The sequence below is a fragment of the Hevea brasiliensis genome, chromosome 15 (assembly GCF_030052815.1).
Source record: "Hevea brasiliensis isolate MT/VB/25A 57/8 chromosome 15, ASM3005281v1, whole genome shotgun sequence".
Taxonomy (NCBI): Eukaryota; Viridiplantae; Streptophyta; class Magnoliopsida; order Malpighiales; family Euphorbiaceae; genus Hevea; species Hevea brasiliensis.
In genome coordinates this window covers 47,669,652-47,680,961 of record NC_079507.1, presented here as the reverse complement: position 1 = coordinate 47,680,961, position 11,310 = coordinate 47,669,652, and the positions used below count along the sequence as shown (strand labels likewise).

At 34.1% G+C, this 11,310-nt stretch overlaps 1 non-coding gene across 1 annotated transcript; it reads right to left on the bottom strand.

Annotated features, from left to right (window-relative positions):
• Positions 1 to 10,979: 10,979 nt before the first annotated feature.
• LOC131174219 (small nucleolar RNA R71) lies at positions 10,980 to 11,086 on the bottom strand. The gene has a single exon (XR_009144467.1). It is a non-coding gene; the product is annotated as a small nucleolar RNA R71 (small nucleolar RNA).
• Positions 11,087 to 11,310: the final 224 nt, after the last annotated feature.

Here is an 11,310-nt window from a genome sequence, read left to right as displayed (position 1 = left end):
AAATACTGTAGATTTGGTCAATCCAGAAAATCTGGAAAATTTGTAATCCGGCCAGTTGTGGTTTTTGGGCCATAACTTGAGCTACAAAACTCCAAATGGAGTGATTTAAAAAAAGAAATGTAACTAGACAAAATAAAGAACAACTTTCATGTTTACAACTTTGCCAAATTCCCACTGCAAAAATGACTAATGGAATAGTAAACACAAAGCTTGAAATCTAAAAATTTTGAACAATTAACATTAAGCTTAGAAATGGTATTGGCAATCAATACCAACAATTTTAGAATGTAAAATGTGATATGTTGGGAGTATTAAAACCAATGTACCTATTGTCCATGTAAAAGTCAATATTTTTTTTGACTAATGAATTGAATAGTAACACCAAAACTTGAATTTCAAGAATTGTATAAATTAGGAGTGTAACATGCCCTAGTACACCTAGCAAGATTGGTTTGGATAGGTTGGCATGCCAATAGGGTTCTGTTAGCAGTACTGCATATGGCTTCATGCCATTCTGTGTTTTATGGCCTCACGTGCCATTCTGTGACATAATAGCCTTTGGCTATGTTGATTGAGTTGTTATACTTGGGTTTTATCCCTGATAATTACTACAGCTTATTAGCTGTTCTGTTGCACACCGAGGGACACAATGTGACCAATGGTGTGATGGTCTGAGGTGCTTAGTACCCAGTGCCAGTTTACCCATTTATCCAGTCTAGTCGACTAGTATGGGTTACTCGGGCAATGATAACAAATCTTACCAAATTTTAATCAAATAATACTGTAATAAATATTAGAAATTAAGTCTACAAAAAATGTAAACATACATTCTGCATATTTACTTTATTTTAGTTATTTTATTTTATATTGTCAGCACTAAGCAGAATTGCTTAGCACCAAGCAGAATTGCTTAGCGCGTCGCTTTTGCCACGCGCAGATACTGGAGACATAACTGGGGGGCCCAGCAGATATCAGACTGGGTGAACTTTTAGAGTTGCATACTGAGTCCAGAGTCACCTCACATTTGCAGTGCATTTGGTAGGACATGAGGCCACTTTTGGTATTTTGTATTTTGTATTTTGTAAACTTCTGTAATGAATATTATAAACTCATGTAATTATGCTTTTGATATAATTATCTATGAACTATGTTCAGTAATAAATGTGAGTTTTTCTCATTGAATTGAGTGTGATATGAAATGAATTGAATTTTGAGATACTGAAGTCATTTGAGAAATTGTTGAGAATATATTGGTGGTTGACTGAGAATGATATGATGATTTTATTGGAAGTATTTTTAACAGATTCAGAAGAATTGTTTTTCCAATTTACAGCCGGTACTCTGTCGGATTTTCTATAAAATTTGCAGAAAATTCAAATTAATCAAAAATTGTAAATAACTGAGTAAAAAAAAAAGCGGATAAATTGAATTGAAATATGATTTGGTGCTCCGGCACACTGTGCGGCATATCTTGCTCGGCTACACTGTAGATGGGTAAGGGGTGTCACAAGATTAGATCAAGAACAAATACACTAACCTCTTGATGCACTGCAGTGTATTTGTGCCTTTTGGATGCGTCTTCAGGACACCAGATGTTGTCCCTCTAGCTTGTCCACATCAAGAACACCTATGGCAACTCTTGAATAGCTTCTAAAGCTTTTTCTATTAATTAGAAAATCAAGTTTTTCCTTTTAAGAGATTAAAGATGTAAACAGGACACTAGAAACGATTTTTAGTATTTTTAATTCAAGAGATTGTTTGCTAATCTCTTGGAATAGATAAGAGATGAAGATGAAGAGAAGGGGAAGTCTCTTGGGTGGCGGCACCAAGGTTATTGGCTGCTGGTTGTATTTTTTCTCTTCATAACAACACTTATATAGGTAGGTTAACACATTAAACCCTTGCCACATGTCACCCTCTTATTGGTTTTAGGTTTAATTTACCCAATCATATTGTGCCAAGTGTCAAACCTATATTTAATCTTAATTTTAATCATCTTACATAATTAAAAAATATTTGGCAAGCTTATGTGTAGTGCCATGTGTCACCATCTCATGGTGCCACATGTCACCCTGTGAAATGACCAAAATGTCCCTGTGTCTTAATTTTGAGCTCTCAACCCAAAATAATTATTTCTCTTCTTCTAATCAATTTATATCACATATAAATCAATTAATTAATCTTTATTAATTAATTTCTCATTAATTAAATTCATATTTAAATACTTTAAATATAAATTTAACTTATACTATACATCCAATAATATAGATTTGGTTTCAAGTCATGCTAGGGACTTTGCAATCTAATTGCAAATCAAACCTATTTAATTAATTAATTAAATCATATTTAATTAGGTGATAACTTGTGCATGTGTGTGACTTACTAGGCTCATCACTAATTGGCAATGAGATATGATATCAACTCTTAATATCATCAGAACTCTTTCTTACCGTAAATGATTTCTCTAAATCATTTTATCCACCTCATAGACCATGGTTAACACCTAGCATAGCATGCCATGGCCACCCAATCAGTAATAAGGTTTACCTTAAATGAACCTATAATCATATGTTGCCATGCACTAGAATCTCTCTGTTACAAAATCCCAACTCAAGCTGGAGTCATGATTTATGTCAGACTCCATTTGCTATGAATATTATGTTCTCTTTTAATTCCAGTTCTTGATTAAAAAGATTTTCTCATTAGAAACTCTTTTTGAATAAATCTATCTGTCCTAGCCAGGAACTTGAAACATCAAGAACAATTAAATGAACATAGGATTTTATCTCTATTTATTTAGAGGAACAGATTCTATCTTGATCAACACCTACCTCCATATATAACTAGTAGGAGCTAACACATGCCCATATACCCATACACAGTACAAGTATGAAAGCAGTATCAAACTCAAACCACCTATATACAAGATAACTATGCTATCTCAGGTCTAAAGATTATATGCACTGATATGATTTATGACAATGCATTGACAAGAGTAAACTCCATGTGCTTGTCATAAGTGTCACTGGTTCGGCCTACTTATCATGTATAAGTGCCTATCATGTTTGTTATATGGCATGAGACTCACCATTCCATCTTATTTATATCTCATATAAATAACTTGGGAACAAACATGAATACAATCTTTCTGGATAAGTCATGTCCTTATTATGAAGTATCGTCGATTGTGAGCCTATTTATGATACTTTGTACTAGAAATACTGTCACTCATATTCTTAACAACTTAAGAATAGAATTTCTAACAAAATATTAATGGACCTTTTCTATTACACATAAATATATTATGTAAACGAAAAAGTAGAAATGTCTTTTATTAATAAAAACATGTACAAGATACATACTAAATGATATGCTCTAGGGCATACTACTAACACTAAGAGCCTAGAATAAGATGTTTACTATGTGTATAGAGTTTAGAACCTTGTATAACTCTTTAGGATTAGATGTTATAGGATCAGACTTTAGGGACTCGAAAGGTTAAGGATCCGAGGATAGCTGCCATTTGAGTTAAGTGGTTGATAGGCTACAAGAGGTGAGTAATTCTAACCTTAATAAATTTAAACTTTTTAAATTTAATTTATGATCATCCTCATGAATAATGTCATATTAATTTATGGTGTATGTGTTTAGAACACAAATATGTTGCATGATTGCATAATTGTTGTTGGTGCATGATGGATTCTAGATGACCCACTAACTCCCCCCTCATGGTTATGACTATGTTAGGTTATGCTATGGATCCATAAAATCTAAGGAGAGATCTTTACGATGCCCCAAGTGTATGATACATGTCATGTTTTAAGTGAAAGTCTTGATGAGGGTTTATATGAACTGGGCACATTAGATTAGGGGAGTCACTAGTGACAAGCCCATCCTATGTGAAATGTTTATGCTGTGAAAACCCATTTGAATGTTGTATTGCACATGTATGAAATAAATATAAATTTGAAGTATGTTTGTTAGTTTACCCACTGAGCTTGTGTAAGCCCACCCATTTCCCCTAACCCCAAATGCAAGTGTGCAAGAGTTGTGACGCCCCTTACCTGTCTACTGTATAGCTGAGCAAGAAGTGCCACATTCGGTGCCGGAGCACCCTATCTTGTTTTATCATGTCTATTGTAAACTTTTAACATCATTTAAAAGTGGTAATCTATGTGTAGAATTTTTTTTTTTTTAATAGAAACTCGGACAGAGCCTCCTCTGTTTTGTTAGCATCTGGCGGGTTCCACTAGTTACCTGTTAACATGTTCTTAATCATTTCACACTTTTCCATATCATATTCTACTGTATCATATCATTCACAATTATCTATGAGATCTCCAAAGGTATTGTCTATTGCATTCATATAGAAATTCATCGATAATAAATTACAAGTTTACTTACAATCTCAAAGTTGAATTACAATCCAAAATGAAAATACATCATCTGTTTATGTACAATGAACAAAAGAACAAAATCTAGACATACATGGGCCCTACCAACAAAATTACAACTGTATAGGTGACTAGTAGACACTGGCAAATCTAATCAGCCTCTATATGAGCACTACTGCTGCTGCTGCTGCTGCTGCTATGGTTGTGGGGACTGGTCTCCAATACCTATGCGATGGAAAATCAACACGCTAAGCATAACGCTTAGTGGTGCATAATTTATAATAACAATAACTAAACAATTGAAATAAAATTTCTATATGGCAGTTCATAATTTCTAGGTCTTTTGCATTTTCATTGCACTTTGGAACCAATTGAAATTATCGGGATCTTTTCTATTTACTTATTGTATATTAAGTTTTAATTAATCATTATCAGTTCCCAAGAAACCTATAACATATTATAAATGCTGGATACATAGTAGTATACTAGTTAGACAGCCATATGTCTATCTAGTATACGTCGGTCATGTCAGGCATGAAGCCTGCAGGCAAGCATTTAAGCCAGATGTAATATTAGGCACAATGGCCAACGGGCAGGTATAAAGCATGTAGAATAATCATGTCAGACAGATTTTATCTATTAATTATTATTCCTATGGGCAGTACTGCTATTTGTAGTCCCTAATTGGTATACCAATTGATCCAAATTAAATAAATAAGTCTAGGTACACTATGGGCAACTAAATATTATTACTTATTTACTTGAAATGTTCATGTCACTTTACAGTGGGAAAATAGGCCCCACATACCCCTTTCATGTGGTTTAGTATTTAATGGCTTGTTAGGATTCAATTCCTACCATAAGATAATTTATCTCATGGACTTTTCTTTGGTTTCAGTTTTTATATCTTATATTACCTATCCATTTGATCAGTTTGTAGCTACTGCTTGGCTACATTTCCTTCATAAAAGTTGTTCCTTTATGTCTTATCTTTATTTCCCCTTTTGAATCATGTCAATTTGACTTTTAGAACTCAAGTTATGGTCGGATAACCATAACTAACTCATTTCCAGATTCTAGTTCCTTAACTAGGCAGTTTTTGGACTTAGAGTTTACCTAATTAATGGAACATGTTACAGTCACTTTTAGGCATAGTGAACTTCACAGAAATTGTTGCCCTGTGTCTTATGATCATTGAGAAATTTGTATCACAATTTTTCAAGTTTTTTGGAACTATTTATGGCCAATTAACTGACCTGGACTCATGTACCCTGTGCCAACAGGTGTTTAGTTCTGGTCAGTGACTGCAAGTCACTTTTTGAGTTTCTTAAATTCATAATTTGATAAGGTTCCTAAAACAAAGTTGTATCCCTATTTCTCAGGTTTCTAGAAAGGTATGGCTCATCCCAATTAGATTTTTCTAGTGGGAGATATGACTAAAAGACTGTTCTGGGGTCAAATGAAGTTTGGTCAGATTTCGAGTTTTGATGTATTGAATTGTTCTAACAATTTGACCTAGTTCTCTTGATTTCTAGGTTTTGGTCAAAATACCAATTTTGTAGATCTATGTCTTGTGGACATTTTGCTGCTAGTTTCACTGCATTTGAGTTCTTTTAGACCAAGTTATGGCCATTTTGCCAAAACTGGTCGGGTAAGTTTATGTCCAGCAGTTTCTGGACAACCTAATTCTGGACAGTTTTGTGACCCAATTTGGGCCAGCAATTTGATTTGGTTTAAGGCATTTATGGGTTTTTTGTCTTCATGAAAATTGTAGCCCTATATCTAAGCTTTCCAATGGTATCAAATTCAGTTCATTTGGACCAGTATAGAGGGAGTTATGGCCAAATGAATACGTACTGTTTATTTGGTCATTTTTTGGGTTTTGTGCAAGGTCATCCGGATTTGGGCAGTGTTTAGGTTAAGTTTTGGACAAATTTTGGGTATGGTTTCTTCATGGAAAATGGGCTATTTTGGGTCTAGTTTCACCTCCAATTGGCCTCATACCAATTGGAGTCACACAATTTCAGTTATGGATCATCAAACACACTGGACTCATTAAGTCCCAAACCGGCAGAAAATGACACTCCCAAATATTCAATCTCCTCCAACTTCCTTACTTCAATTTGCATACATAGCACTTCAATTAGGCAATTAGGCAACAAATAGTCTCAACAACATCACTTACAAGCCAAATCACAAAATCTCCAATTCAAGATAAAACCCTAATTTCAATTTTTCCAAATCCCACATACACTTATGTAATTAAATTCTAACATTTTTAACCTTGTTAATCCACCTCCCTAACCCATTTAAAACCAACAAAACCATCAATTTCATACTCCTCTTAAGGCTGTCGAAATTCAAGTGCCCCTTTTTCTCAAAATTCCTTTTTGATTTCATGAAGTTTACACTTAGTTTAGCATGAATTTCATGCTTAGGGAAGAGAGATTAGGAGTTTAGTGCACTAACCTCACTTAGTGACTTGCAAACTTCACTTCTATCCCTTCTTCTTACCATAAATGGCTTCCTTATGGAGTGGGGAGGATTTTTAATGAAGAGGGCTAAGGGTTTTAGTGAGTAAATGAGGGAAGATTCAAGCTTGAAGCTTGAAAAAAAATGGTGGAGAGAGGACCAAGGTGCCGACCATGGGAGAGAGAAGAGGAAGAAGAAGGCTTGTGGTTGGTGGCTTTGGTATTCTTATGTCTATATATATAAATATATATATATATATTTTTTTTTTCTTGTGTACTTTAATTTTTAAAATGTCATAAGTCTTTTTCTTTTCTTTTCTTTTCTCATTTTCCTAATTCATGTCATAAATTTTAATTTATGTTAATTATTTTATTCTCTCAAATTTTTAATTTGACATTTAGGTCAAAATTCACCTCTGGGGGTGAAATGACCAAAATGCGCTTCGTGGTGCTCATCGAGTTATTTTTATTATTTTTATACCAATTAATAAATTCTCTTAATTTTATTTTATTTTCTCTAAATTTTTCCTATATTTTTTTAACATTTATTCCATCAACGTACGCCTCCTCACTATAGTTTAAGTGTAGTTCCAAATATTATGGCTGTCCAAACAGACATTAGTCATCGAAACACTAGAATATATGAACTATCTGCAGTGAGGGAGTTATAAGAGTAGAAAAGTCAGAAAAGTATTTTGGAAAAGAGCAGCATAAGTAACTGTAGATTTCCTTTAATGTACATTGTATGTTTAGATGGACATGTAAAATTAAATGGATAGTTTTTGTGTTGGTGCTCAAAATTTTGATGAGTGATGTAATGATGGATGCATGAAATATAAGCTAACTCTTTTTTTAGTATGTATGCTGAACCAGTTATACTTTAATGATTTTCTATACATGTAAAGGTTCATATTTTGAACCAAATTTATGTATGAATGTTTAAGTATGTGTGTAAAGACTAAAGTGAACTGGTTTGGAGTATGCGTAGATTGTGAGATACAGGAACATGTGCATGTTTAACAAGTATTTACGCTTGCTATAGGTTTCGACAGCTTTAAGCTAACCCAATCCCTAGCATCGATATAAGCCCCTAGTTTGGGTCGTTACAGGTTTTCTCTTCTCCTCTACTATATTTTTTTTTTCTTAATTCATCTTTTTTTTTTATATTACATATAGGATTTTAGAGTTTCACTACAGTTGATTTTTCATACTAAAAAGCTTTATTACAACTAAGGTAAAATGCTAAATTTGAATGTAAATTATTATTCTGATTATTGTTGTGATATATCATTTAATATTTTATTTTTGATAATTTTATTAATGTATATGTTAAATTAAGGGATAAATTTAACGGTATATGTGTAAGATGTGATAATTAGTAAAAAATAAATTAGTATGTTGAATAATTAGTTAGAATTAAATTACAGTTGATATATATTTTACTTTTTATGATAATGTGTAAGCTTTCCTATTTTCCCTAACCCCAAATGTAGGTGTGCAAGAGTAGATGAGTCTTTTAGAAAAACAGCAGCATGAGTAGTTGTAGATTTCCTTTAATGTACATTGTATGCTTAGATGGGCATGTAAAATTAAATGGATTGTTTTTGTGCTGGTACTAAAGATTTTGATGAGTGATGTAATGATGGATGCATGAAATATAAGCTAACTCTTCTTTAAGTATGTATGCTGAACCAGTTACACTTTAGAGATTTTCTATATACATAAAGGTTCATATTTTTAACCAAATTTATATATGAATGTTTAAGTATGTATGTAAAGACTAAAGTGTAATGGTTTGGAGTATGTTTAGATTGTGAGATACAAAAACATGTGCATGCTCAATAGGTTTTTAGGCTTGCTACAGGTTTCAGTAGCTTTAAGCTAAACCGATTGATACACATGTATCATATAGATGTTTCTAAGTACAATTGTATAGTGTTTCATAGCATTTAGATAAGTAATCTCATGCATAATAATTGATTTCATCAACTTTTGTAAATTCCATTACCAAGCTCTAAATTTTATATTTTCTGTATGTTTTCAGGTGCTTCGAAGAAGTTCCAAGGCATAAGAGTAAAGAAGAAAGCTTGGAAAGACTAAAGGACAGAGAAGAATTGCTGATACACTTTACATGGGTCGTGTAATCAAAGCCATAGACCCATGTAACTTACTACCAGGAGAAAGACAAAGAGCTAAGGAAGAATTAAAGTACACGGGCCGTGTACGATGCCCCGTGTAAAACATGAAGACCCGTTTAAGTCTCTGCTGGGCCAAGATTCAAGATTTACCCAAAGTACAAAAGTACACGGGCCGTGTAATTAGGCCTGTGTAACTACCTGAGGTCCGTGTAAAGTCCTGTCCCGATACAAGATGCAATAATTCAAGCTCCAGTAAGTTACACGGCCCTGAGCCATGTAGTGACACACGGGCCGTGTATCATGTGACAGCTAGTTTTTCGATTTGGCTCTAGTTCTAGTTTTTGACAGAAAAGAAAAAGAGACTTCTAATGCTGTTAGGACTCTGAAAACCTAACCCTAGACATTGTATATAAATAGAAGCAGCAGAAAACAGAGAAAAGGAGAGAAGATCACCTTCACTATTTTCACACAGCCGTTTAGAAGAATAGTGCATCGACATCAAGGAGGAGCCCTCAGCTGAAGTTCCACAAGATCAAAGCTACAGATTCTCTTTGGTTCTTTTGTTCTATTTCTTTAAGCAGACTTTTTATGTTCTTTCATTTTATTTTCATTACGTTTGTTAAACTCACCATGAGTGAGTAATTCCTTTATTCTAGGATTAGGAGAGTAGCACTTGTAATTGTTATTATAGATCAATATTAAGTTTCTATTTATTGGATCTGAGTTTTACCCTTTGATTTAATATTTTGTGTTCTTAACGCATGCTATGTGTTGGTACTCACCTAAACATGATAAAAGATGCTAATTGAAGAACTGAAAGGTGAAGGTTAGTGTTGGAAAATCAGAATATTGAACTTAGGAAATCTAACTTAGAGATAGGCTGAAATCCTTCGTGGAGTTCCATAATTAATCATAGATCTTAAAGGATTTTAATTAATTTAATCACCACGAAAGTAGGGTTTAGGTTAATTAAAATACACCTTGGGTGCCTTAAGAGAGGACCTAGGATATCTTAGGATTAATTTTCATCAAAGAAATGATTCTCAATCCGATGAATAAATAAGATCAAAATCCATAGTAAGGTTGCAGTGTGAAATCTTAATTCTGGAATTACTTTTATAAATAGTTTAATTCAAAATTTACTTTCAGCATCCAAAACAGATTTAACTCACTCTTCATCTATATTTGGTAGGCTAAATAGTCAGAATTGCTGTGTAGCTTGGTATTTGCTAACTAAATTCCTCATGAGAATGATACTTCACTCACTACTTTATTACTTGTTAGAGATCCGTGCACTTGCGGTGGTTGTAAAACCAGCAAATAAGTTTTTGGCGTCGTTGCCAGGGATTTCATTTTTAGAAATATTAGGCAATAGGCACTTTAGTTGATTTAGGCATTTATTATTATTGTTTAAATTTACTTAATTAATTCTTTTATTTTCTCTCAGGTATTTGGTTTGGTGCATAACCAGAACAAAGCCAGTGGAAGAAGTTTTTGACTTGGATCCTGAAATAGATAGAACTCTAAGAGCCATCAGGAGAGAAAGGAGACACCGAGAACAAGATCAAGAAAATGCAGAAACTCCAATCATGGCCGACAACAATAACAGGCTAAGACTCTTAAGGGGCTACGAAGCTCCATCTATACAAGGATTCCAACCCATTGTTACAAGACCAGCAGTGGAAGCCAATAATTTTGAACTGAAACCAGCATGGCTCCAGATGATTCAATAAACCCAGTTTGGGGGTTCACCAACGAAAGATCCACATTATCACCTCCAGTGCTCCCTTGCCCTATGTGATACATTCAAGATGAATGGAGTTTCTGGTCAAGCTATAAGACTCAGAGCATTTCCATTCTCCCTTCGAGACAGATCGAGGCAGTGGTTACTTTCTCAACCAGCTGGAACATTCACCACTAGGGAAGACCTCTCACAAGCTTTTCTGGTAAGGTATTTCCCACCTGCAAAGACTGTAAAGTTGAGAGTTGAACTCAATACCTTTAGACAAAAGAAAGGTGAATCACTTTATGATGCATGGGAGAGGTATAAAGACATACAGAAGGAATGTCCACGCCATAGCACAGAAGATTGGCTCCTAGTTCAGAATTTCTATAATGGGCTGTTGCCTTCCACAAGGAGCATAGTAGATTTAGCTGCAGAAGGTGACCTAATAGAGAAAACGGTAACACAAGCACTTGAACTTCTGGAGAGGGTCGCGTATCACAACTATGAGTGGTCAAATGAAAAAGGAAATACAAGGAGAGTAGCATGGGTCTTGGAAGTGGATGCCCTAAGCATGATAAATG